The following is a 25023-nucleotide window of genomic DNA, read 5'->3' as shown; positions in this document are numbered from 1 at the left end:
AAGCAAGGCTTTGTTGCAACTGCAATTCTTACTTCTTCTTGAAATGTAGGGACGACCGTACATTCCATCACATCCATCTAGTGTACACAGGTAGGTCCATTGTGGCGGGCAGGCGAGCGGGCGGGCTGCTTTATTGGCTGTTTGCTGTTCCCCTACTCCACTCCACTATTTGACTGTTGTGCTGCATCAATCAATCAATCAATCAATCAATCAATCAATCAATCAATCAATCAGTGGCTGGCTCAGGTGCAGCTCTTTAACTTACCTAAAAGGGAGGGCGGAGAGAAGACAAGGAAGGTGAATGAGGTGTTCCAATGTGAAATGCCGGAAACACAGAAACACAGACGACACACAACAAGAGGTGGCAATCTATTCATTAATTGCATTTAATCAATGAGCTCATTATCACTCATGCATTGTCCAACAGGTGTTGAAATAATGGGATTAAAAGGGGAGATCCCTTCAGAAAGACAGAAACAATAGCAAAGACAAAAAACACTTTTGGAATCTGCTTTTAGTCAACACATAAGGAAAGGGTGCACCGGTCCTGGAAATACTGCAATACCAGGTCAATGCGTGGAGTGGACAGAGCAAGCTCTATTTCCATCTCCCTGTTCTAAAAATCCATTTAATATATGGTCCCCAGATAGGGGACGTATCAGATATTAAACTGATAAGAACAGATACTACACTTGATCTTAGCCAAAAGGCCGAGAAGCGATAACCCGAACGGGCCGCGCGTTGCCCGAGCCTGCCCGATACTGCTGTTCAGCCCTTGCAGCGATTCAGCCTACTTCTAGGCAATTCCATGGGGCCCTGCAGGCTCACACACTCACAGCTACACGGGAGGTGAATAAAGGCCGGAGAGGAAGCCAGACAGGATTTGCTTCTTTTGCTTGCACCACAATGCAGTGCTGAAAGAGGAGGAATCTACATAAAAACGCCTTCCTGGCAACGCCCAAATGCCCTGCTGCCATGCAGATAAACACTGGCAGCGGCAGCAAGTGCATGCCCACAGCCACCCCTTGTTCCTTCACACCTTGTATCAGCTGTAATCCAGTCCAGTCCAGTGCTGCCTGCTGAGCAGCACTGACCAACACTGCCTGGGCCCAGGCTTTTATCTCTGAGGCCCCATTATGATGTCAGAAAGCTGGCTCTGGAATCCTGAGGGCTCCACTATGACACGTGCAAAGTTCCGTCTGAACTTTATATAAGACGGTGAGGCTCAGTCAGTCACTCAGTGTTGCCTGAGAGGGCAACACTGCAACAGCCGGCCGCCAGGCTGTCTTTTTTTTGCACAGCTAGTTGCCTCCAGGAGGCCACAAGAGGGAGACAAGGGACTGCAAAATGGAAAATAGGCATCCACCAACTTTACAGACAACTTCTCCTTGCTCCTACAACCTCCATCCTTGCACAGTTTGTTATTCTTCTAGGTAACATAGTAACAAATCCAAATTGCTACTCTCTTTGTAGGCAAGCAAGGCTTTGTTGCAACTGCAATTCTTACTTCTTCTTGAAATGTAGGGACGACAGTACATTCCATCACATCCATCTAGTGTACACAGGTAGGTCCATTGTGGCGGGCAGGCGAGCGGGCGGGCTGCTTTATTGGCTGTTTGCTGTTCCCCTACTCCACTCCACTATTTGACTGTTGTGCTGCATCAATCAATCAATCAATCAATCAATCAATCAATCAATCAATCAGTGGCTGGCTCAGGTGCAGCTCTTTAACTTACCTAAAAGGGAGGGCGGAGAGAAGACAAGGAAGGTGAATGAGGTGTTCCAATGTGAAATGCCGGAAACACAGAAACACAGACGACACACAACAAGAGGTGGCAATCTATTCATTAATTGCATTTAATCAATGAGCTCATTATCACTCATGCATTGTCCAACAGGTGTTGAAATAATGGGATTAAAAGGGGAGATCCCTTCAGAAAGACAGAAACAATAGCAAAGACAAAAAACACTTTTGGAATCTGCTTTTAGTCAACACATAAGGAAAGGGTGCACCGGTCCTGGAAATACTGCAATACCAGGTCAATGCGTGGAGTGGACAGAGCAAGCTCTATTTCCATCTCCCTGTTCTAAAAATCCATTTAATATATGGTCCCCAGATAGGGGACGTATCAGATATTAAACTGATAAGAACAGATACTACACTTGATCTTAGCCAAAAGGCCGAGAAGCGATAACCCGAACGGGCCGCGCGTTGCCCGAGCCTGCCCGATACTGCTGTTCAGCCCTTGCAGCGATTCAGCCTACTTCTAGGCAATTCCATGGGGCCCTGCAGGCTCACACACTCACAGCTACACGGGAGGTGAATAAAGGCCGGAGAGGAAGCCAGACAGGATTTGCTTCTTTTGCTTGCACCACAATGCAGTGCTGAAAGAGGAGGAATCTACATAAAAACGCCTTCCTGGCAACGCCCAAATGCCCTGCTGCCATGCAGATAAACACTGGCAGCGGCAGCAAGTGCATGCCCACAGCCACCCCTTGTTCCTTCACACCTTGTATCAGCTGTAATCCAGTCCAGTCCAGTGCTGCCTGCTGAGCAGCACTGACCAACACTGCCTGGGCCCAGGCTTTTATCTCTGAGGCCCCATTATGATGTCAGAAAGCTGGCTCTGGAATCCTGAGGGCTCCACTATGACACGTGCAAAGTTCCGTCTGAACTTTATATAAGACGGTGAGGCTCAGTCAGTCACTCAGTGTTGCCTGAGAGGGCAACACTGCAACAGCCGGCCGCCAGGCTGTCTTTTTTTTGCACAGCTAGTTGCCTCCAGGAGGCCACAAGAGGGAGACAAGGGACTGCAAAATGGAAAATAGGCATCCACCAACTTTACAGACAACTTCTCCTTGCTCCTACAACCTCCATCCTTGCACAGTTTGTTATTCTTCTAGGTAACATAGTAACAAATCCAAATTGCTGCTCTCTTTGTAGGCAAGCAAGGCTTTGTTGCAACTGCAATTCTTACTTCTTCTTGAAATGTAGGGACGACAGTACATTCCATCACATCCATCTAGTGTACACAGGTAGGTCCATTGTGGCGGGCAGGCGAGCGGGCGGGCTGCTTTATTGGCTGTTTGCTGTTCCCCTACTCCACTCCACTATTTGACTGTTGTGCTGCATCAATCAATCAATCAATCAATCAATCAATCAATCAATCAATCAGTGGCTGGCTCAGGTGCAGCTCTTTAACTTACCTAAAAGGGAGGGCGGAGAGAAGACAAGGAAGGTGAATGAGGTGTTCCAATGTGAAATGCCGGAAACACAGAAACACAGACGACACACAACAAGAGGTGGCAATCTATTCATTAATTGCATTTAATCAATGAGCTCATTATCACTCATGCATTGTCCAACAGGTGTTGAAATAATGGGATTAAAAGGGGAGATCCCTTCAGAAAGACAGAAACAATAGCAAAGACAAAAAACACTTTTGGAATCTGCTTTTAGTCAACACATAAGGAAAGGGTGCACCGGTCCTGGAAATACTGCAATACCAGGTCAATGCGTGGAGTGGACAGAGCAAGCTCTATTTCCATCTCCCTGTTCTAAAAATCCATTTAATATATGGTCCCCAGATAGGGGACGTATCAGATATTAAACTGATAAGAACAGATACTACACTTGATCTTAGCCAAAAGGCCGAGAAGCGATAACCCGAACGGGCCGCGCGTTGCCCGAGCCTGCCCGATACTGCTGTTCAGCCCTTGCAGCGATTCAGCCTACTTCTAGGCAATTCCATGGGGCCCTGCAGGCTCACACACTCACAGCTACACGGGAGGTGAATAAAGGCCGGAGAGGAAGCCAGACAGGATTTGCTTCTTTTGCTTGCACCACAATGCAGTGCTGAAAGAGGAGGAATCTACATAAAAACGCCTTCCTGGCAACGCCCAAATGCCCTGCTGCCATGCAGATAAACACTGGCAGCGGCAGCAAGTGCATGCCCACAGCCACCCCTTGTTCCTTCACACCTTGTATCAGCTGTAATCCAGTCCAGTCCAGTGCTGCCTGCTGAGCAGCACTGACCAACACTGCCTGGGCCCAGGCTTTTATCTCTGAGGCCCCATTATGATGTCAGAAAGCTGGCTCTGGAATCCTGAGGGCTCCACTATGACACGTGCAAAGTTCCGTCTGAACTTTATATAAGACGGTGAGGCTCAGTCAGTCACTCAGTGTTGCCTGAGAGGGCAACACTGCAACAGCCGGCCGCCAGGCTGTCTTTTTTTTGCACAGCTAGTTGCCTCCAGGAGGCCACAAGAGGGAGACAAGGGACTGCAAAATGGAAAATAGGCATCCACCAACTTTACAGACAACTTCTCCTTGCTCCTACAACCTCCATCCTTGCACAGTTTGTTATTCTTCTAGGTAACATAGTAACAAATCCAAATTGCTGCTCTCTTTGTAGGCAAGCAAGGCTTTGTTGCAACTGCAATTCTTACTTCTTCTTGAAATGTAGGGACGACAGTACATTCCATCACATCCATCTAGCCATTGTGGCGGGCAGGCGAGCGGGCGGGCTGCTTTATTGGCTGTTTGCTGTTCCCCTACTCCACTCCACTATTTGACTGTTGTGCTGCATCAATCAATCAATCAATCAATCAATCAATCAATCAATCAATCAATCAGTGGCTGGCTCAGGTGCAGCTCTTTAACTTACCTAAAAGGGAGGGCGGAGAGAAGACAAGGAAGGTGAATGAGGTGTTCCAATGTGAAATGCCGGAAACACAGAAACACAGACGACACACAACAAGAGGTGGCAATCTATTCATTAATTGCATTTAATCAATGAGCTCATTATCACTCATGCATTGTCCAACAGGTGTTGAAATAATGGGATTAAAAGGGGAGATCCCTTCAGAAAGACAGAAACAATAGCAAAGACAAAAAACACTTTTGGAATCTGCTTTTAGTCAACACATAAGGAAAGGGTGCACCGGTCCTGGAAATACTGCAATACCAGGTCAATGCGTGGAGTGGACAGAGCAAGCTCTATTTCCATCTCCCTGTTCTAAAAATCCATTTAATATATGGTCCCCAGATAGGGGACGTATCAGATATTAAACTGATAAGAACAGATACTACACTTGATCTTAGCCAAAAGGCCGAGAAGCGATAACCCGAACGGGCCGCGCGTTGCCCGAGCCTGCCCGATACTGCTGTTCAGCCCTTGCAGCGATTCAGCCTACTTCTAGGCAATTCCATGGGGCCCTGCAGGCTCACACACTCACAGCTACACGGGAGGTGAATAAAGGCCGGAGAGGAAGCCAGACAGGATTTGCTTCTTTTGCTTGCACCACAATGCAGTGCTGAAAGAGGAGGAATCTACATAAAAACGCCTTCCTGGCAACGCCCAAATGCCCTGCTGCCATGCAGATAAACACTGGCAGCGGCAGCAAGTGCATGCCCACAGCCACCCCTTGTTCCTTCACACCTTGTATCAGCTGTAATCCAGTCCAGTCCAGTGCTGCCTGCTGAGCAGCACTGACCAACACTGCCTGGGCCCAGGCTTTTATCTCTGAGGCCCCATTATGATGTCAGAAAGCTGGCTCTGGAATCCTGAGGGCTCCACTATGACACGTGCAAAGTTCCGTCTGAACTTTATATAAGACGGTGAGGCTCAGTCAGTCACTCAGTGTTGCCTGAGAGGGCAACACTGCAACAGCCGGCCGCCAGGCTGTCTTTTTTTTGCACAGCTAGTTGCCTCCAGGAGGCCACAAGAGGGAGACAAGGGACTGCAAAATGGAAAATAGGCATCCACCAACTTTACAGACAACTTCTCCTTGCTCCTACAACCTCCATCCTTGCACAGTTTGTTATTCTTCTAGGTAACATAGTAACAAATCCAAATTGCTGCTCTCTTTGTAGGCAAGCAAGGCTTTGTTGCAACTGCAATTCTTACTTCTTCTTGAAATGTAGGGACGACAGTACATTCCATCACATCCATCTAGTGTACACAGGTAGGTCCATTGTGGCGGGCAGGCGAGCGGGCGGGCTGCTTTATTGGCTGTTTGCTGTTCCCCTACTCCACTCCACTATTTGACTGTTGTGCTGCATCAATCAATCAATCAATCAATCAATCAATCAATCAATCAATCAATCAATCAGTGGCTGGCTCAGGTGCAGCTCTTTAACTTACCTAAAAGGGAGGGCGGAGAGAAGACAAGGAAGGTGAATGAGGTGTTCCAATGTGAAATGCCGGAAACACAGAAACACAGACGACACACAACAAGAGGTGGCAATCTATTCATTAATTGCATTTAATCAATGAGCTCATTATCACTCATGCATTGTCCAACAGGTGTTGAAATAATGGGATTAAAAGGGGAGATCCCTTCAGAAAGACAGAAACAATAGCAAAGACAAAAAACACTTTTGGAATCTGCTTTTAGTCAACACATAAGGAAAGGGTGCACCGGTCCTGGAAATACTGCAATACCAGGTCAATGCGTGGAGTGGACAGAGCAAGCTCTATTTCCATCTCCCTGTTCTAAAAATCCATTTAATATATGGTCCCCAGATAGGGGACGTATCAGATATTAAACTGATAAGAACAGATACTACACTTGATCTTAGCCAAAAGGCCGAGAAGCGATAACCCGAACGGGCCGCGCATTGCCCGAGCCTGCCCGATACTGCTGTTCAGCCCTTGCAGCGATTCAGCCTACTTCTAGGCAATTCCATGGGGCCCTGCAGGCTCACACACTCACAGCTACACGGGAGGTGAATAAAGGCCGGAGAGGAAGCCAGACAGGATTTGCTTCTTTTGCTTGCACCACAATGCAGTGCTGAAAGAGGAGGAATCTACATAAAAACGCCTTCCTGGCAACGCCCAAATGCCCTGCTGCCATGCAGATAAACACTGGCAGCGGCAGCAAGTGCATGCCCACAGCCACCCCTTGTTCCTTCACACCTTGTATCAGCTGTAATCCAGTCCAGTCCAGTGCTGCCTGCTGAGCAGCACTGACCAACACTGCCTGGGCCCAGGCTTTTATCTCTGAGGCCCCATTATGATGTCAGAAAGCTGGCTCTGGAATCCTGAGGGCTCCACTATGACACGTGCAAAGTTCCGTCTGAACTTTATATAAGACGGTGAGGCTCAGTCAGTCACTCAGTGTTGCCTGAGAGGGCAACACTGCAACAGCCGGCCGCCAGGCTGTCTTTTTTTTGCACAGCTAGTTGCCTCCAGGAGGCCACAAGAGGGAGACAAGGGACTGCAAAATGGAAAATAGGCATCCACCAACTTTACAGACAACTTCTCCTTGCTCCTACAACCTCCATCCTTGCACAGTTTGTTATTCTTCTAGGTAACATAGTAACAAATCCAAATTGCTGCTCTCTTTGTAGGCAAGCAAGGCTTTGTTGCAACTGCAATTCTTACTTCTTCTTGAAATGTAGGGACGACAGTACATTCCATCACATCCATCTAGTGTACACAGGTAGGTCCATTGTGGCGGGCAGGCGAGCGGGCGGGCTGCTTTATTGGCTGTTTGCTGTTCCCCTACTCCACTCCACTATTTGACTGTTGTGCTGCATCAATCAATCAATCAATCAATCAATCAATCAATCAATCAATCAATCAGTGGCTGGCTCAGGTGCAGCTCTTTAACTTACCTAAAAGGGAGGGCGGAGAGAAGACAAGGAAGGTGAATGAGGTGTTCCAATGTGAAATGCCGGAAACACAGAAACACAGACGACACACAACAAGAGGTGGCAATCTATTCATTAATTGCATTTAATCAATGAGCTCATTATCACTCATGCATTGTCCAACAGGTGTTGAAATAATGGGATTAAAAGGGGAGATCCCTTCAGAAAGACAGAAACAATAGCAAAGACAAAAAACACTTTTGGAATCTGCTTTTAGTCAACACATAAGGAAAGGGTGCACCGGTCCTGGAAATACTGCAATACCAGGTCAATGCGTGGAGTGGACAGAGCAAGCTCTATTTCCATCTCCCTGTTCTAAAAATCCATTTAATATATGGTCCCCAGATAGGGGACGTATCAGATATTAAACTGATAAGAACAGATACTACACTTGATCTTAGCCAAAAGGCCGAGAAGCGATAACCCGAACGGGCCGCGCGTTGCCCGAGCCTGCCCGATACTGCTGTTCAGCCCTTGCAGCGATTCAGCCTACTTCTAGGCAATTCCATGGGGCCCTGCAGGCTCACACACTCACAGCTACACGGGAGGTGAATAAAGGCCGGAGAGGAAGCCAGACAGGATTTGCTTCTTTTGCTTGCACCACAATGCAGTGCTGAAAGAGGAGGAATCTACATAAAAACGCCTTCCTGGCAACGCCCAAATGCCCTGCTGCCATGCAGATAAACACTGGCAGCGGCAGCAAGTGCATGCCCACAGCCACCCCTTGTTCCTTCACACCTTGTATCAGCTGTAATCCAGTCCAGTCCAGTGCTGCCTGCTGAGCAGCACTGACCAACACTGCCTGGGCCCAGGCTTTTATCTCTGAGGCCCCATTATGATGTCAGAAAGCTGGCTCTGGAATCCTGAGGGCTCCACTATGACACGTGCAAAGTTCCGTCTGAACTTTATATAAGACGGTGAGGCTCAGTCAGTCACTCAGTGTTGCCTGAGAGGGCAACACTGCAACAGCCGGCCGCCAGGCTGTCTTTTTTTTGCACAGCTAGTTGCCTCCAGGAGGCCACAAGAGGGAGACAAGGGACTGCAAAATGGAAAATAGGCATCCACCAACTTTACAGACAACTTCTCCTTGCTCCTACAACCTCCATCCTTGCACAGTTTGTTATTCTTCTAGGTAACATAGTAACAAATCCAAATTGCTGCTCTCTTTGTAGGCAAGCAAGGCTTTGTTGCAACTGCAATTCTTACTTCTTCTTGAAATGTAGGGACGACAGTACATTCCATCACATCCATCTAGTGTACACAGGTAGGTCCATTGTGGCGGGCAGGCGAGCGGGCGGGCTGCTTTATTGGCTGTTTGCTGTTCCCCTACTCCACTCCACTATTTGACTGTTGTGCTGCATCAATCAATCAATCAATCAATCAATCAATCAATCAATCAATCAATCAATCAATCAGTGGCTGGCTCAGGTGCAGCTCTTTAACTTACCTAAAAGGGAGGGCGGAGAGAAGACAAGGAAGGTGAATGAGGTGTTCCAATGTGAAATGCCGGAAACACAGAAACACAGACGACACACAACAAGAGGTGGCAATCTATTCATTAATTGCATTTAATCAATGAGCTCATTATCACTCATGCATTGTCCAACAGGTGTTGAAATAATGGGATTAAAAGGGGAGATCCCTTCAGAAAGACAGAAACAATAGCAAAGACAAAAAACACTTTTGGAATCTGCTTTTAGTCAACACATAAGGAAAGGGTGCACCGGTCCTGGAAATACTGCAATACCAGGTCAATGCGTGGAGTGGACAGAGCAAGCTCTATTTCCATCTCCCTGTTCTAAAAATCCATTTAATATATGGTCCCCAGATAGGGGACGTATCAGATATTAAACTGATAAGAACAGATACTACACTTGATCTTAGCCAAAAGGCCGAGAAGCGATAACCCGAACGGGCCGCGCGTTGCCCGAGCCTGCCCGATACTGCTGTTCAGCCCTTGCAGCGATTCAGCCTACTTCTAGGCAATTCCATGGGGCCCTGCAGGCTCACACACTCACAGCTACACGGGAGGTGAATAAAGGCCGGAGAGGAAGCCAGACAGGATTTGCTTCTTTTGCTTGCACCACAATGCAGTGCTGAAAGAGGAGGAATCTACATAAAAACGCCTTCCTGGCAACGCCCAAATGCCCTGCTGCCATGCAGATAAACACTGGCAGCGGCAGCAAGTGCATGCCCACAGCCACCCCTTGTTCCTTCACACCTTGTATCAGCTGTAATCCAGTCCAGTCCAGTGCTGCCTGCTGAGCAGCACTGACCAACACTGCCTGGGCCCAGGCTTTTATCTCTGAGGCCCCATTATGATGTCAGAAAGCTGGCTCTGGAATCCTGAGGGCTCCACTATGACACGTGCAAAGTTCCGTCTGAACTTTATATAAGACGGTGAGGCTCAGTCAGTCACTCAGTGTTGCCTGAGAGGGCAACACTGCAACAGCCGGCCGCCAGGCTGTCTTTTTTTTGCACAGCTAGTTGCCTCCAGGAGGCCACAAGAGGGAGACAAGGGACTGCAAAATGGAAAATAGGCATCCACCAACTTTACAGACAACTTCTCCTTGCTCCTACAACCTCCATCCTTGCACAGTTTGTTATTCTTCTAGGTAACATAGTAACAAATCCAAATTGCTGCTCTCTTTGTAGGCAAGCAAGGCTTTGTTGCAACTGCAATTCTTACTTCTTCTTGAAATGTAGGGACGACAGTACATTCCATCACATCCATCTAGTGTACACAGGTAGGTCCATTGTGGCGGGCAGGCGAGCGGGCGGGCTGCTTTATTGGCTGTTTGCTGTTCCCCTACTCCACTCCACTATTTGACTGTTGTGCTGCATCAATCAATCAATCAATCAATCAATCAATCAATCAATCAATCAATCAATCAGTGGCTGGCTCAGGTGCAGCTCTTTAACTTACCTAAAAGGGAGGGCGGAGAGAAGACAAGGAAGGTGAATGAGGTGTTCCAATGTGAAATGCCGGAAACACAGAAACACAGACGACACACAACAAGAGGTGGCAATCTATTCATTAATTGCATTTAATCAATGAGCTCATTATCACTCATGCATTGTCCAACAGGTGTTGAAATAATGGGATTAAAAGGGGAGATCCCTTCAGAAAGACAGAAACAATAGCAAAGACAAAAAACACTTTTGGAATCTGCTTTTAGTCAACACATAAGGAAAGGGTGCACCGGTCCTGGAAATACTGCAATACCAGGTCAATGCGTGGAGTGGACAGAGCAAGCTCTATTTCCATCTCCCTGTTCTAAAAATCCATTTAATATATGGTCCCCAGATAGGGGACGTATCAGATATTAAACTGATAAGAACAGATACTACACTTGATCTTAGCCAAAAGGCCGAGAAGCGATAACCCGAACGGGCCGCGCGTTGCCCGAGCCTGCCCGATACTGCTGTTCAGCCCTTGCAGCGATTCAGCCTACTTCTAGGCAATTCCATGGGGCCCTGCAGGCTCACACACTCACAGCTACACGGGAGGTGAATAAAGGCCGGAGAGGAAGCCAGACAGGATTTGCTTCTTTTGCTTGCACCACAATGCAGTGCTGAAAGAGGAGGAATCTACATAAAAACGCCTTCCTGGCAACGCCCAAATGCCCTGCTGCCATGCAGATAAACACTGGCAGCGGCAGCAAGTGCATGCCCACAGCCACCCCTTGTTCCTTCACACCTTGTATCAGCTGTAATCCAGTCCAGTCCAGTGCTGCCTGCTGAGCAGCACTGACCAACACTGCCTGGGCCCAGGCTTTTATCTCTGAGGCCCCATTATGATGTCAGAAAGCTGGCTCTGGAATCCTGAGGGCTCCACTATGACACGTGCAAAGTTCCGTCTGAACTTTATATAAGACGGTGAGGCTCAGTCAGTCACTCAGTGTTGCCTGAGAGGGCAACACTGCAACAGCCGGCCGCCAGGCTGTCTTTTTTTTGCACAGCTAGTTGCCTCCAGGAGGCCACAAGAGGGAGACAAGGGACTGCAAAATGGAAAATAGGCATCCACCAACTTTACAGACAACTTCTCCTTGCTCCTACAACCTCCATCCTTGCACAGTTTGTTATTCTTCTAGGTAACATAGTAACAAATCCAAATTGCTGCTCTCTTTGTAGGCAAGCAAGGCTTTGTTGCAACTGCAATTCTTACTTCTTCTTGAAATGTAGGGACGACAGTACATTCCATCACATCCATCTAGTGTACACAGGTAGGTCCATTGTGGCGGGCAGGCGAGCGGGCGGGCTGCTTTATTGGCTGTTTGCTGTTCCCCTACTCCACTCCACTATTTGACTGTTGTGCTGCATCAATCAATCAATCAATCAATCAATCAATCAATCAATCAATCAATCAATCAGTGGCTGGCTCAGGTGCAGCTCTTTAACTTACCTAAAAGGGAGGGCGGAGAGAAGACAAGGAAGGTGAATGAGGTGTTCCAATGTGAAATGCCGGAAACACAGAAACACAGACGACACACAACAAGAGGTGGCAATCTATTCATTAATTGCATTTAATCAATGAGCTCATTATCACTCATGCATTGTCCAACAGGTGTTGAAATAATGGGATTAAAAGGGGAGATCCCTTCAGAAAGACAGAAACAATAGCAAAGACAAAAAACACTTTTGGAATCTGCTTTTAGTCAACACATAAGGAAAGGGTGCACCGGTCCTGGAAATACTGCAATACCAGGTCAATGCGTGGAGTGGACAGAGCAAGCTCTATTTCCATCTCCCTGTTCTAAAAATCCATTTAATATATGGTCCCCAGATAGGGGACGTATCAGATATTAAACTGATAAGAACAGATACTACACTTGATCTTAGCCAAAAGGCCGAGAAGCGATAACCCGAACGGGCCGCGCGTTGCCCGAGCCTGCCCGATACTGCTGTTCAGCCCTTGCAGCGATTCAGCCTACTTCTAGGCAATTCCATGGGGCCCTGCAGGCTCACACACTCACAGCTACACGGGAGGTGAATAAAGGCCGGAGAGGAAGCCAGACAGGATTTGCTTCTTTTGCTTGCACCACAATGCAGTGCTGAAAGAGGAGGAATCTACATAAAAACGCCTTCCTGGCAACGCCCAAATGCCCTGCTGCCATGCAGATAAACACTGGCAGCGGCAGCAAGTGCATGCCCACAGCCACCCCTTGTTCCTTCACACCTTGTATCAGCTGTAATCCAGTCCAGTCCAGTGCTGCCTGCTGAGCAGCACTGACCAACACTGCCTGGGCCCAGGCTTTTATCTCTGAGGCCCCATTATGATGTCAGAAAGCTGGCTCTGGAATCCTGAGGGCTCCACTATGACACGTGCAAAGTTCCGTCTGAACTTTATATAAGACGGTGAGGCTCAGTCAGTCACTCAGTGTTGCCTGAGAGGGCAACACTGCAACAGCCGGCCGCCAGGCTGTCTTTTTTTTGCACAGCTAGTTGCCTCCAGGAGGCCACAAGAGGGAGACAAGGGACTGCAAAATGGAAAATAGGCATCCACCAACTTTACAGACAACTTCTCCTTGCTCCTACAACCTCCATCCTTGCACAGTTTGTTATTCTTCTAGGTAACATAGTAACAAATCCAAATTGCTGCTCTCTTTGTAGGCAAGCAAGGCTTTGTTGCAACTGCAATTCTTACTTCTTCTTGAAATGTAGGGACGACAGTACATTCCATCACATCCATCTAGTGTACACAGGTAGGTCCATTGTGGCGGGCAGGCGAGCGGGCGGGCTGCTTTATTGGCTGTTTGCTGTTCCCCTACTCCACTCCACTATTTGACTGTTGTGCTGCATCAATCAATCAATCAATCAATCAATCAATCAATCAATCAATCAATCAATCAGTGGCTGGCTCAGGTGCAGCTCTTTAACTTACCTAAAAGGGAGGGCGGAGAGAAGACAAGGAAGGTGAATGAGGTGTTCCAATGTGAAATGCCGGAAACACAGAAACACAGACGACACACAACAAGAGGTGGCAATCTATTCATTAATTGCATTTAATCAATGAGCTCATTATCACTCATGCATTGTCCAACAGGTGTTGAAATAATGGGATTAAAAGGGGAGATCCCTTCAGAAAGACAGAAACAATAGCAAAGACAAAAAACACTTTTGGAATCTGCTTTTAGTCAACACATAAGGAAAGGGTGCACCGGTCCTGGAAATACTGCAATACCAGGTCAATGCGTGGAGTGGACAGAGCAAGCTCTATTTCCATCTCCCTGTTCTAAAAATCCATTTAATATATGGTCCCCAGATAGGGGACGTATCAGATATTAAACTGATAAGAACAGATACTACACTTGATCTTAGCCAAAAGGCCGAGAAGCGATAACCCGAACGGGCCGCGCGTTGCCCGAGCCTGCCCGATACTGCTGTTCAGCCCTTGCAGCGATTCAGCCTACTTCTAGGCAATTCCATGGGGCCCTGCAGGCTCACACACTCACAGCTACACGGGAGGTGAATAAAGGCCGGAGAGGAAGCCAGACAGGATTTGCTTCTTTTGCTTGCACCACAATGCAGTGCTGAAAGAGGAGGAATCTACATAAAAACGCCTTCCTGGCAACGCCCAAATGCCCTGCTGCCATGCAGATAAACACTGGCAGCGGCAGCAAGTGCATGCCCACAGCCACCCCTTGTTCCTTCACACCTTGTATCAGCTGTAATCCAGTCCAGTCCAGTGCTGCCTGCTGAGCAGCACTGACCAACACTGCCTGGGCCCAGGCTTTTATCTCTGAGGCCCCATTATGATGTCAGAAAGCTGGCTCTGGAATCCTGAGGGCTCCACTATGACACGTGCAAAGTTCCGTCTGAACTTTATATAAGACGGTGAGGCTCAGTCAGTCACTCAGTGTTGCCTGAGAGGGCAACACTGCAACAGCCGGCCGCCAGGCTGTCTTTTTTTTGCACAGCTAGTTGCCTCCAGGAGGCCACAAGAGGGAGACAAGGGACTGCAAAATGGAAAATAGGCATCCACCAACTTTACAGACAACTTCTCCTTGCTCCTACAACCTCCATCCTTGCACAGTTTGTTATTCTTCTAGGTAACATAGTAACAAATCCAAATTGCTGCTCTCTTTGTAGGCAAGCAAGGCTTTGTTGCAACTGCAATTCTTACTTCTTCTTGAAATGTAGGGACGACAGTACATTCCATCACATCCATCTAGTGTACACAGGTAGGTCCATTGTGGCGGGCAGGCGAGCGGGCGGGCTGCTTTATTGGCTGTTTGCTGTTCCCCTACTCCACTCCACTATTTGACTGTTGTGCTGCATCAATCAATCAATCAATCAATCAATCAATCAATCAATCAATCAATCAATCAGTGGCTGGCTCAGGTGCAGCTCTTTAACTTACCTAAAAGGGAGGGCGGAGAGAAGACAAGGAAGGTGAATGAGGTGTTCCAATGTGAAATGCCGGAAACACAGAAACACAGACGACACACAACAAGAGGTGGCAATCTATTCATTAATTGCATTTAATCAATGAGCTCATTATCACTCATGCATTGTCCAACAGGTGTTGAAATAATGGGATTAAAAGGGGAGATCCCTTCAGAAAGACAGAAACAATAGCAAAGACAAAAAACACTTTTGGAATCTGCTTTTAGTCAACACATAAGGAAAGGGTGCACCGGTCCTGGAAATACTGCAATACCAGGTCAATGCGTGGAGTGGACAGAGCAAGCTCTATTTCCATCTCCCTGTTCTAAAAATCCATTTAATATATGGTCCCCAGATAGGGGACGTATCAGATATTAAACTGATAAGAACAGATACTACACTTGATCTTAGCCAAAAGGCCGAGAAGCGATAACCCGAACGGGCCGCGCGTTGCCCGAGCCTGCCCGATACTGCTGTTCAGCCCTTGCAGCGATTCAGCCTACTTCTAGGCAATTCCATGGGGCCCTGCAGGCTCACACACTCACAGCTACACGGGAGGTGAATAAAGGCCGGAGAGGAAGCCAGACAGGATTTGCTTCTTTTGCTTGCACCACAATGCAGTGCTGAAAGAGGAGGAATCTACATAAAAACGCCTTCCTGGCAACGCCCAAATGCCCTGCTGCCATGCAGATAAACACTGGCAGCGGCAGCAAGTGCATGCCCACAGCCACCCCTTGTTCCTTCACACCTTGTATCAGCTGTAATCCAGTCCAGTCCAGTGCTGCCTGCTGAGCAGCACTGACCAACACTGCCTGGGCCCAGGCTTTTATCTCTGAGGCCCCATTATGATGTCAGAAAGCTGGCTCTGGAATCCTGAGGGCTCCACTATGACACGTGCAAAGTTCCGTCTGAACTTTATATAAGACGGTGAGGCTCAGTCAGTCACTCAGTGTTGCCTGAGAGGGCAACACTGCAACAGCCGGCCGCCAGGCTGTCTTTTTTTTGCACAGCTAGTTGCCTCCAGGAGGCCACAAGAGGGAGACAAGGGACTGCAAAATGGAAAATAGGCATCCACCAACTTTACAGACAACTTCTCCTTGCTCCTACAACCTCCATCCTTGCACAGTTTGTTATTCTTCTAGGTAACATAGTAACAAATCCAAATTGCTGCTCTCTTTGTAGGCAAGCAAGGCTTTGTTGCAACTGCAATTCTTACTTCTTCTTGAAATGTAGGGACGACAGTACATTCCATCACATCCATCTAGTGTACACAGGTAGGTCCATTGTGGCGGGCAGGCGAGCGGGCGGGCTGCTTTATTGGCTGTTTGCTGTTCCCCTACTCCACTCCACTATTTGACTGTTGTGCTGCATCAATCAATCAATCAATCAATCAATCAATCAATCAATCAATCAATCAATCAGTGGCTGGCTCAGGTGCAGCTCTTTAACTTACCTAAAAGGGAGGGCGGAGAGAAGACAAGGAAGGTGAATGAGGTGTTCCAATGTGAAATGCCGGAAACACAGAAACACAGACGACACACAACAAGAGGTGGCAATCTATTCATTAATTGCATTTAATCAATGAGCTCATTATCACTCATGCATTGTCCAACAGGTGTTGAAATAATGGGATTAAAAGGGGAGATCCCTTCAGAAAGACAGAAACAATAGCAAAGACAAAAAACACTTTTGGAATCTGCTTTTAGTCAACACATAAGGAAAGGGTGCACCGGTCCTGGAAATACTGCAATACCAGGTCAATGCGTGGAGTGGACAGAGCAAGCTCTATTTCCATCTCCCTGTTCTAAAAATCCATTTAATATATGGTCCCCAGATAGGGGACGTATCAGATATTAAACTGATAAGAACAGATACTACACTTGATCTTAGCCAAAAGGCCGAGAAGCGATAACCCGAACGGGCCGCGCGTTGCCCGAGCCTGCCCGATACTGCTGTTCAGCCCTTGCAGCGATTCAGCCTACTTCTAGGCAATTCCATGGGGCCCTGCAGGCTCACACACTCACAGCTACACGGGAGGTGAATAAAGGCCGGAGAGGAAGCCAGACAGGATTTGCTTCTTTTGCTTGCACCACAATGCAGTGCTGAAAGAGGAGGAATCTACATAAAAACGCCTTCCTGGCAACGCCCAAATGCCCTGCTGACATGCAGATAAACACTGGCAGCGGCAGCAAGTGCATGCCCACAGCCACCCCTTGTTCCTTCACACCTTGTATCAGCTGTAATCCAGTCCAGTCCAGTGCTGCCTGCTGAGCAGCACTGACCAACACTGCCTGGGCCCAGGCTTTTATCTCTGAGGCCCCATTATGATGTCAGAAAGCTGGCTCTGGAATCCTGAGGGCTCCACTATGACACGTGCAAAGTTCCGTCTGAACTTTATATAAGACGGTGAGGCTCAGTCAGTCACTCAGTGTTGCCTGAGAGGGCAACACTGCAACAGCCGGCCGCCAGGCTGTCTTTTTTTTGCACAGCTAGTTGCCTCCAGGAGGCCACAAGAGGGAGACAAGGGACTGCAAAATGGAAAATAGGCATCCACCAACTTTACAGACAACTTCTCCTTGCTCCTACAACCTCCATCCTTGCACAGTTTGTTATTCTTCTAGGTAACATAGTAACAAATCCAAATTGCTGCTCTCTTTGTAGGCAAGCAAGGCTTTGTTGCAACTGCAATTCTTACTTCTTCTTGAAATGTAGGGACGACAGTACATTCCATCACATCCATCTAGTGTACACAGGTAGGTCCATTGTGGCGGGCAGGCGAGCGGGCGGGCTGCTTTATTGGCTGTTTGCTGTTCCCCTACTCCACTCCACTATTTGACTGTTGTGCTGCATCAATCAATCAATCAATCAATCAATCAATCAATCAATCAATCAATCAATCAGTGGCTGGCTCAGGTGCAGCTCTTTAACTTACCTAAAAGGGAGGGCGGAGAGAAGACAAGGAAGGTGAATGAGGTGTTCCAATGTGAAATGCCGGAAACACAGAAACACAGACGACACACAACAAGAGGTGGCAATCTATTCATTAATTGCATTTAATCAATGAGCTCATTATCACTCATGCATTGTCCAACAGGTGTTGAAATAATGGGATTAAAAGGGGAGATCCCTTCAGAAAGACAGAAACAATAGCAAAGACAAAAAACACTTTTGGAATCTGCTTTTAGTCAACACATAAGGAAAGGGTGCACCGGTCCTGGAAATACTGCAATACCAGGTCAATGCGTGGAGTGGACAGAGCAAGCTCTATTTCCATCTCCCTGTTCTAAAAATCCATTTAATATATGGTCCCCAGATAGGGGACGTATCAGATATTAAACTGATAAGAACAGATACTACACTTGATCTTAGCCAAAAGGCCGAGAAGCGATAACCCGAACGGGCCGCGCGTTGCCCGAGCCTGCCCGATACTGCTGTTCAGCCCTTGCAGCGATTCAGCCTACTTCTAGGCAATTCCATGGGGCCCTGCAGGCTCACACACTCACAGCTACACGGGAGGTGAATAAAGGCCGGAGAGGAAGCCAGACAGGATTTGCTTCTTTTGCTTGCACCACAATGCAGTGCTGAAAGAGGAGGAATCTACATAAAAACGCCATCCTGGCAACGCCCAAATGCCCTGCTGCCATGCAGATAAACACTGGCAGCGGCAGCAAGTGCATGCCCACAGCCACCCCTTGTTCCTTCACACCTTGTATCAGCTGTAATCCAGTCCAGTCCAGTGCTGCCTGCTGAGCAGCACTGACCAACACTGCCTGGGCCCAGGCTTTTATCTCTGAGGCCCCATTATGATGTCAGAAAGCTGGCTCTGGAATCCTGAGGGCTCCACTATGACACGTGCAAAGTTCCGTCTGAACTTTATATAAGACGGTGAGGCTCAGTCAGTCACTCAGTGTTGCCTGAGAGGGCAACACTGCAACAGCCGGCTGCCAGGCTGTCTTTTTTTTGCACAGCTAGTTGCCTCCAGGAGGCCACAAGAGGGAGACAAGGGACTGCAAAATGGAAAATAGGCATCCACCAACTTTACAGACAACTTCTCCTTGCTCCTACAACCTCCATCCTTGCACAGTTTGTTATTCTTCTAGGTAACATAGTAACAAATCCAAATTGCTGCTCTCTTTGTAGGCAAGCAAGGCTTTGTTGCAACTGCAATTCTTACTTCTTCTTGAAATGTAGGGACGACAGTACATTCCATCACATCCATCTAGTGTACACAGGTAGGTCCATTGTGGCGGGCAGGCGAGCGGGCGGGCTGCTTTATTGGCTGTTTGCTGTTCCCCTACTCCACTCCACTATTTGACTGTTGTGCTGCATCAATCAATCAATCAATCAATCAATCAATCAATCAATCAGTGGCTGGCTCAGGTGCAGCTCTTTAACTTACCTAAAAGGGAGGGCGGAGAGAAGACAAGGAAGGTGAATGAGGTGTTCCAATGTGAAATGCCGGAAACACAGAAACACAGACGACACACAACAAGAGGTGGCAATCTATTCATTAATTGCATTTAATCAATGAGCTCATTATCACTCATGCATTGTCCAACAGGTGTTGAAATAATGGGATTAAAAGGGGAGATCCCTTCAGAAAGACAGAAACAATAGCAAAGACAAAAAACACTTTTGGAATCTGCTTTTAGTCAACACATAAGGAAAGGGTGCACCGGTCCTGGAAATACTGCAATACCAGGTCAATGCGTGGAGTGGACAGAGCAAGCTCTATTTCCATCTCCCTGTTCTAAAAATCCATTTAATATATGGTCCCCAGATAGGGGACGTATCAGATATTAAACTGATAAGAACAGATACTACACTTGATCTTAGCCAAAAGGCCGAGAAGCGATAACCCGAACGGGCCGCGCGTTGCCCGAGCCTGCCCGATACTGCTGTTCAGCCCTTGCAGCGATTCAGCCTACTTCTAGGCAATTCCATGGGGCCCTGCAGGCTCACACACTCACAGCTACACGGGAGGTGAATAAAGGCCGGAGAGGAAGCCAGACAGGATTTGCTTCTTTTGCTTGCACCACAATGCAGTGCTGAAAGAGGAGGAATCTACATAAAAACGCCTTCCTGGCAACGCCCAAATGCCCTGCTGCCATGCAGATAAACACTGGCAGCGGCAGCAAGTGCATGCCCACAGCCACCCCTTGTTCCTTCACACCTTGTATCAGCTGTAATCCAGTCCAGTCCAGTGCTGCCTGCTGAGCAGCACTGACCAACACTGCCTGGGCCCAGGCTTTTATCTCTGAGGCCCCATTATGATGTCAGAAAGCTGGCTCTGGAATCCTGAGGGCTCCACTATGACACGTGCAAAGTTCCGTCTGAACTTTATATAAGACGGTGAGGCTCAGTCAGTCACTCAGTGTTGCCTGAGAGGGCAACACTGCAACAGCCGGCCGCCAGGCTGTCTTTTTTTTGCACAGCTAGTTGCCTCCAGGAGGCCACAAGAGGGAGACAAGGGACTGCAAAATGGAAAATAGGCATCCACCAACTTTACAGACAACTTCTCCTTGCTCCTACAACCTCCATCCTTGCACAGTTTGTTATTCTTCTAGGTAACATAGTAACAAATCCAAATTGCTGCTCTCTTTGTAGGCAAGCAAGGCTTTGTTGCAACTGCAATTCTTACTTCTTCTTGAAATGTAGGGACGACAGTACATTCCATCACATCCATCTAGTGTACACAGGTAGGTCCATTGTGGCGGGCAGGCGAGCGGGCGGGCTGCTTTATTGGCTGTTTGCTGTTCCCCTACTCCACTCCACTATTTGACTGTTGTGCTGCATCAATCAATCAATCAATCAATCAATCAATCAATCAGTGGCTGGCTCAGGTGCAGCTCTTTAACTTACCTAAAAGGGAGGGCGGAGAGAAGACAAGGAAGGTGAATGAGGTGTTCCAATGTGAAATGCCGGAAACACAGAAACACAGACGACACACAACAAGAGGTGGCAATCTATTCATTAATTGCATTTAATCAATGAGCTCATTATCACTCATGCATTGTCCAACAGGTGTTGAAATAATGGGATTAAAAGGGGAGATCCCTTCAGAAAGACAGAAACAATAGCAAAGACAAAAAACACTTTTGGAATCTGCTTTTAGTCAACACATAAGGAAAGGGTGCACCGGTCCTGGAAATACTGCAATACCAGGTCAATGCGTGGAGTGGACAGAGCAAGCTCTATTTCCATCTCCCTGTTCTAAAAATCCATTTAATATATGGTCCCCAGATAGGGGACGTATCAGATATTAAACTGATAAGAACAGATACTACACTTGATCTTAGCCAAAAGGCCGAGAAGCGATAACCCGAACGGGCCGCGCGTTGCCCGAGCCTGCCCGATACTGCTGTTCAGCCCTTGCAGCGATTCAGCCTACTTCTAGGCAATTCCATGGGGCCCTGCAGGCTCACACACTCACAGCTACACGGGAGGTGAATAAAGGCCGGAGAGGAAGCCAGACAGGATTTGCTTCTTTTGCTTGCACCACAATGCAGTGCTGAAAGAGGAGGAATCTACATAAAAACGCCTTCCTGGCAACGCCCAAATGCCCTGCTGCCATGCAGATAAACACTGGCAGCGGCCGCAAGTGCATGCCCACAGCCACCCCTTGTTCCTTCACACCTTGTATCAGCTGTAATCCAGTCCAGTCCAGTGCTGCCTGCTGAGCAGCACTGACCAACACTGCCTGGGCCCAGGCTTTTATCTCTGAGGCCCCATTATGATGTCAGAAAGCTGGCTCTGGAATCCTGAGGGCTCCACTATGACACGTGCAAAGTTCCGTCTGAACTTTATATAAGACGGTGAGGCTCAGTCAGTCACTCAGTGTTGCCTGAGAGGGCAACACTGCAACAGCCGGCCGCCAGGCTGTCTTTTTTTTGCACAGCTAGTTGCCTCCAGGAGGCCACAAGAGGGAGACAAGGGACTGCAAAATGGAAAATAGGCATCCACCAACTTTACAGACAACTTCTCCTTGCTCCTACAACCTCCATCCTTGCACAGTTTGTTATTCTTCTAGGTAACATAGTAACAAATCCAAATTGCTGCTCTCTTTGTAGGCAAGCAAGGCTTTGTTGCAACTGCAATTCTTACTTCTTCTTGAAATGTAGGGACGACAGTACATTCCATCACATCCATCTAGTGTACACAGGTAGGTCCATTGTGGCGGGCAGGCGAGCGGGCGGGCTGCTTTATTGGCTGTTTGCTGTTCCCCTACTCCACTCCACTATTTGACTGTTGTGCTGCATCAATCAATCAATCAATCAATCAATCAATCAATCAATCAATCAATCAATCAATCAGTGGCTGGCTCAGGTGCAGCTCTTTAACTTACCTAAAAGGGAGGGCGGAGAGAAGACAAGGAAGGTGAATGAGGTGTTCCAATGTGAAATGCCGGAAACACAGAAACACAGACGACACACAACAAGAGGTGGCAATCTATTCATTAATTGCATTTAATCAATGAGCTCATTATCACTCATGCATTGTCCAACAGGTGTTGAAATAATGGGATTAAAAGGGGAGATCCCTTCAGAAAGACAGAAACAATAGCAAAGACAAAAAACACTTTTGGAATCTGCTTTTAGTCAACACATAAGGAAAGGGTGCACCGGTCCTGGAAATACTGCAATACCAGGTCAATGCGTGGAGTGGACAGAGCAAGCTCTATTTCCATCTCCCTGTTCTAAAAATCCATTTAATATATGGTCCCCAGATAGGGGACGTATCAGATATTAAACTGATAAGAACAGATACTACACTTGATCTTAGCCAAAAGGCCGAGAAGCGATAACCCGAACGGGCCGCGCGTTGCCCGAGCCTGCCCGATACTGCTGTTCAGCCCTTGCAGCGATTCAGCCTACTCCTAGGCAATTCCATGGGGCCCTGCAGGCTCACACACTCACAGCTACACGGGAGGTGAATAAAGGCCGGAGAGGAAGCCAGACAGGATTTGCTTCTTTTGCTTGCACCACAATGCAGTGCTGAAAGAGGAGGAATCTACATAAAAACGCCTTCCTGGCAACGCCCAAATGCCCTGCTGACATGCAGATAAACACTGGCAGCGGCAGCAAGTGCATGCCCACAGCCACCCCTTGTTCCTTCACACCTTGTATCAGCTGTAATCCAGTCCAGTCCAGTGCTGCCTGCTGAGCAGCACTGACCAACACTGCCTGGGCCCAGGCTTTTATCTCTGAGGCCCCATTATGATGTCAGAAAGCTGGCTCTGGAATCCTGAGGGCTCCACTATGACACGTGCAAAGTTCCGTCTGAACTTTATATAAGACGGTGAGGCTCAGTCAGTCACTCAGTGTTGCCTGAGAGGGCAACACTGCAACAGCCGGCCGCCAGGCTGTCTTTTTTTTGCACAGCTAGTTGCCTCCAGGAGGCCACAAGAGGGAGACAAGGGACTGCAAAATGGAAAATAGGCATCCACCAACTTTACAGACAACTTCTCCTTGCTCCTACAACCTCCATCCTTGCACAGTTTGTTATTCTTCTAGGTAACATAGTAACAAATCCAAATTGCTGCTCTCTTTGTAGGCAAGCAAGGCTTTGTTGCAACTGCAATTCTTACTTCTTCTTGAAATGTAGGGACGACAGTACATTCCATCACATCCATCTAGTGTACACAGGTAGGTCCATTGTGGCGGGCAGGCGAGCGGGCGGGTTGCTTTATTGGCTGTTTGCTGTTCCCCTACTCCACTCCACTATTTGACTGTTGTGCTGCATCAATCATCAATCAATCAATCAATCAATCAATCAATCAATCAGTGGCTGGCTCAGGTGCAGCTCTTTAACTTACCTAAAAGGGAGGGCGGAGAGAAGACAAGGAAGGTGAATGAGGTGTTCCAATGTGAAATGCCGGAAACACAGAAACACAGACGACACACAACAAGAGGTGGCAATCTATTCATTAATTGCATTTAATCAATGAGCTCATTATCACTCATGCATTGTCCAACAGGTGTTGAAATAATGGGATTAAAAGGGGAGATCCCTTCAGAAAGACAGAAACAATAGCAAAGACAAAAAACACTTTTGGAATCTGCTTTTAGTCAACACATAAGGAAAGGGTGCACCGGTCCTGGAAATACTGCAATACCAGGTCAATGCGTGGAGTGGACAGAGCAAGCTCTATTTCCATCTCCCTGTTCTAAAAATCCATTTAATATATGGTCCCCAGATAGGGGACGTATCAGATATTAAACTGATAAGAACAGATACTACACTTGATCTTAGCCAAAAGGCCGAGAAGCGATAACCCGAACGGGCCGCGCGTTGCCCGAGCCTGCCCGATACTGCTGTTCAGCCCTTGCAGCGATTCAGCCTACTTCTAGGCAATTCCATGGGGCCCTGCAGGCTCACACACTCACAGCTACACGGGAGGTGAATAAAGGCCGGAGAGGAAGCCAGACAGGATTTGCTTATTTTGCTTGCACCACAATGCAGTGCTGAAAGAGGAGGAATCTACATAAAAACGCCTTCCTGGCAACGCCCAAATGCCCTGCTGCCATGCAGATAAACACTGGCAGCGGCAGCAAGTGCATGCCCACAGCCACCCCTTGTTCCTTCACACCTTGTATCAGCTGTAATCCAGTCCAGTCCAGTGCTGCCTGCTGAGCAGCACTGACCAACACTGCCTGGGCCCAGGGTTTTATCTCTGAGGCCCCATTATGATGTCAGAAAGCTGGCTCTGGAATCCTGAGGGCTCCACTATGACACGTGCAAAGTTCCGTCTGAACTTTATATAAGACGGTGAGGCTCAGTCAGTCACTCAGTGTTGCCTGAGAGGGCAACACTGCAACAGCCGGCCGCCAGGCTGTCTTTTTTTTGCACAGCTAGTTGCCTCCAGGAGGCCACAAGAGGGAGACAAGGGACTGCAAAATGGAAAATAGGCATCCACCAACTTTACAGACAACTTCTCCTTGCTCCTACAACCTCCATCCTTGCACAGTTTGTTATTC

The 25023-nt window shown here is 47.9% G+C and overlaps 17 non-coding genes across 17 annotated transcripts; all 17 read right to left on the bottom strand.

Annotated features, from left to right (window-relative positions):
• Positions 1 to 531: 531 nt before the first annotated feature.
• Positions 532 to 722, bottom strand: LOC142716210 (U2 spliceosomal RNA). The gene has a single exon (XR_012871469.1). It is a non-coding gene; the product is annotated as a U2 spliceosomal RNA (small nuclear RNA).
• Positions 723 to 2002: 1280 nt separating this feature from the next.
• Positions 2003 to 2193, bottom strand: LOC142716209 (U2 spliceosomal RNA). The gene has a single exon (XR_012871468.1). It is a non-coding gene; the product is annotated as a U2 spliceosomal RNA (small nuclear RNA).
• Positions 2194 to 3473: 1280 nt separating this feature from the next.
• Positions 3474 to 3664, bottom strand: LOC142716208 (U2 spliceosomal RNA). The gene has a single exon (XR_012871467.1). It is a non-coding gene; the product is annotated as a U2 spliceosomal RNA (small nuclear RNA).
• A 1269-nt stretch (positions 3665 to 4933) lies between these two features.
• On the bottom strand, positions 4934 to 5124 carry LOC142716207 (U2 spliceosomal RNA). Its single transcript, XR_012871466.1, has one exon. It is a non-coding gene; the product is annotated as a U2 spliceosomal RNA (small nuclear RNA).
• Positions 5125 to 6412: 1288 nt separating this feature from the next.
• On the bottom strand, positions 6413 to 6603 carry LOC142716206 (U2 spliceosomal RNA). Its single transcript, XR_012871465.1, has one exon. It is a non-coding gene; the product is annotated as a U2 spliceosomal RNA (small nuclear RNA).
• A 1284-nt stretch (positions 6604 to 7887) lies between these two features.
• On the bottom strand, positions 7888 to 8078 carry LOC142716205 (U2 spliceosomal RNA). Its single transcript, XR_012871464.1, has one exon. It is a non-coding gene; the product is annotated as a U2 spliceosomal RNA (small nuclear RNA).
• Positions 8079 to 9370: 1292 nt separating this feature from the next.
• LOC142716203 (U2 spliceosomal RNA) lies at positions 9371 to 9561 on the bottom strand. The gene has a single exon (XR_012871462.1). It is a non-coding gene; the product is annotated as a U2 spliceosomal RNA (small nuclear RNA).
• Positions 9562 to 10849: 1288 nt separating this feature from the next.
• On the bottom strand, positions 10850 to 11040 carry LOC142716202 (U2 spliceosomal RNA). The gene has a single exon (XR_012871461.1). It is a non-coding gene; the product is annotated as a U2 spliceosomal RNA (small nuclear RNA).
• Positions 11041 to 12328: 1288 nt separating this feature from the next.
• Positions 12329 to 12519, bottom strand: LOC142716200 (U2 spliceosomal RNA). The gene has a single exon (XR_012871460.1). It is a non-coding gene; the product is annotated as a U2 spliceosomal RNA (small nuclear RNA).
• Positions 12520 to 13807: 1288 nt separating this feature from the next.
• On the bottom strand, positions 13808 to 13998 carry LOC142716199 (U2 spliceosomal RNA). Its single transcript, XR_012871459.1, has one exon. It is a non-coding gene; the product is annotated as a U2 spliceosomal RNA (small nuclear RNA).
• A 1288-nt stretch (positions 13999 to 15286) lies between these two features.
• Positions 15287 to 15477, bottom strand: LOC142716198 (U2 spliceosomal RNA). Its single transcript, XR_012871458.1, has one exon. It is a non-coding gene; the product is annotated as a U2 spliceosomal RNA (small nuclear RNA).
• Positions 15478 to 16765: 1288 nt separating this feature from the next.
• Positions 16766 to 16956, bottom strand: LOC142716358 (U2 spliceosomal RNA). The gene has a single exon (XR_012871601.1). It is a non-coding gene; the product is annotated as a U2 spliceosomal RNA (small nuclear RNA).
• A 1288-nt stretch (positions 16957 to 18244) lies between these two features.
• LOC142716357 (U2 spliceosomal RNA) lies at positions 18245 to 18435 on the bottom strand. The gene has a single exon (XR_012871600.1). It is a non-coding gene; the product is annotated as a U2 spliceosomal RNA (small nuclear RNA).
• A 1276-nt stretch (positions 18436 to 19711) lies between these two features.
• On the bottom strand, positions 19712 to 19902 carry LOC142716355 (U2 spliceosomal RNA). Its single transcript, XR_012871599.1, has one exon. It is a non-coding gene; the product is annotated as a U2 spliceosomal RNA (small nuclear RNA).
• A 1272-nt stretch (positions 19903 to 21174) lies between these two features.
• Positions 21175 to 21365, bottom strand: LOC142716354 (U2 spliceosomal RNA). The gene has a single exon (XR_012871598.1). It is a non-coding gene; the product is annotated as a U2 spliceosomal RNA (small nuclear RNA).
• Positions 21366 to 22657: 1292 nt separating this feature from the next.
• Positions 22658 to 22848, bottom strand: LOC142716353 (U2 spliceosomal RNA). The gene has a single exon (XR_012871597.1). It is a non-coding gene; the product is annotated as a U2 spliceosomal RNA (small nuclear RNA).
• A 1279-nt stretch (positions 22849 to 24127) lies between these two features.
• Positions 24128 to 24318, bottom strand: LOC142716351 (U2 spliceosomal RNA). The gene has a single exon (XR_012871595.1). It is a non-coding gene; the product is annotated as a U2 spliceosomal RNA (small nuclear RNA).
• Between the last annotated feature and the right edge of the window lie 705 nt (positions 24319 to 25023).

This window comes from Rhinoderma darwinii, unplaced genomic scaffold, assembly GCF_050947455.1.
Source record: "Rhinoderma darwinii isolate aRhiDar2 unplaced genomic scaffold, aRhiDar2.hap1 Scaffold_448, whole genome shotgun sequence".
NCBI classification, from domain to species: Eukaryota; Metazoa; Chordata; class Amphibia; order Anura; family Rhinodermatidae; genus Rhinoderma; species Rhinoderma darwinii.
This window is presented reverse-complemented; position numbering and strand designations above follow the sequence as displayed.